We start from the raw sequence: 2,038 nt of genomic DNA, 5'->3' as shown, positions 1-2,038 counted from the left end.
CACACTGAGCTACTGCCGCCTGAAGTGAAGTGAACAAGCACTGCACACAGGGTCAAGCGGGACTTTACCCATCACCACTTTCGTAATGGTAACTGAATTATTGGTATCTTTGTATTCTGTCATCAGCTTACTTTACCTACACTTAGAAAACAACAGAGAGATAGTGGTCAGCTTTGGGTGATGTAATGACTATTGGAAGTTGTTTGGCAATAAATTGTGAATAATCATTGCAAGTGCTTCTGAAATGTGTGTGTATGCATATATGTGTGGGAGGTGTATATAAAATCACACAGACTCTATGGGAAGACAGTGTGTGTCTGTTTGTCTTGACCTCCACTTAACCCCGAATAGGTCAATATCTGCCAGCTGCTTCACTCCCTCTTGTGTGTGCAAATGTGTTTGTATCTCCCTGCCTTCTGCCTCCCTCGCAGTCTATTTTGGACTCTGCTCTTGTCACCTTAGCACAGAAGTGAACCAAAAACAGCCCGTATTTGTATCTCAACATCACACTCCACACAGTAATAAGTATATTGTAGGTATTTTTCTGTGGCTGAATCCTTTGAAGAAAACCTCACATTTTTAAGTTGCTGTTTAGGTTGCAGTCCTTATGGCCGTTTCTGTGGTCTAGTATAAAATAAAATATCTTTTTACAAGCATGGTCATAAATTGACCTTGAACCTGACCTTCAACATGAGATCAACCAGACACAATTATGCACTTGGTTCCACTTATAAGTAAATGAGTGACTTTTGTATTAGGAAAATCATCCAGTGTAGCTCATGTTTAGTAAGCTATATTAGTTTCTCTGTAATGTTCAAATATAGTCATGACTTGACTACGTCATGTAGTTGGACTATTAGCTGCAACTGAGCACATTTCCTGCTGATGATAGGTGGACCTTTTTAAACAGACATTTTGAATGGTCACAGTAGAAAAAGTGCAGTGTTAATAATAACATTATGTCTTGTTCTGTTCAAGCGTTCCAGTAAGCCATGACCGTCGGACAGTGAGCTAGACCCTGAAAAGGCACAGTGAAATGGAATTCAGCCGTCATTCGTTGGATTGTTTACACCTGTGCTTTTCCTACTGTGACATGTCAAAATGTGTGCTGTGGATAATACCTTTTATTATGCAAGTTATAATTAAAACTTCAGCTGTTGTGATTTGAAAATTGCTCTTTTTCAAAATGGAATTTTTAAACGTCTTTCAGCCCTACCTGTTTCTTTCTGTAAAGGTACATTTGTCCTGTTAAATGAATTAATATACCTGATAAAGTTTAATCTCCCAAACAAATTAAAAAAGTGCTGGATATGACACTAAGAGCTGGTGAGAAAGTTAAGTAGTGATATTGTACTATACATACTTGTTTCTCGTGGCATTGTACTGTACATGTGGAAGCAGGGCACAAAAGTAGCACCGGCCACCAGTCAAATGCTGGTAAAATATGCAAGTGGCTGGAAGATTTGCTTCACTCACCGAAAAAAAAGAGAGTTAATCGACTGTGTGGCTGTACTGTATGCTCTGTGGCTTCTAAAAGTCCTTCTGAAAGGTCACTCATTTTCTGTAGCTTTGTGTCTTAATCTGAATAAACTGTTGGTTGTAATCGCCACTTATTGGCAAAGACTAAAGCCGGACTGAGCAAACACACAACACAACGTTAATATTTGTTAAACTACAGCAAGTCAAACCAGCCGGAGTTCTGTCAGAAAGCAGATTATGTTGACAATAATGAGAGCAGAGATAAGACTGATTTGAGTCTATGAAATGAAACAATAGTTGTAGCTAATTATATTCCATTCAAGAGTAACACAATCAGCATCAGTTCCAGTTTAATCGTACCTCATTTAAATAATTGCAAAAAAATATTTATTTAATAATTATCTCTGCATTGTGGTGGTTTACTAGACTATGAATCATTTCTCAGCAACATTAGTCATTAATTGTAGTTTTTAATACACACAGAAGGAGCTCTTGAGTCAATATTCACAATTATGCTATGCTTTTAAGAAAAGTCAAAGATAGAGAGTAACGGTATGTA

This window comes from Morone saxatilis, unplaced genomic scaffold (genome assembly GCF_004916995.1).
Source record: "Morone saxatilis isolate NCDOM2014 unplaced genomic scaffold, NCSU_SB_2.0 Contig24, whole genome shotgun sequence".
Lineage (NCBI taxonomy): Eukaryota > Metazoa > Chordata > Actinopteri > Moronidae > Morone > Morone saxatilis.
The sequence above is the reverse complement of the archived record's forward strand: the minus strand, read 5'-3'. Positions refer to the sequence as shown.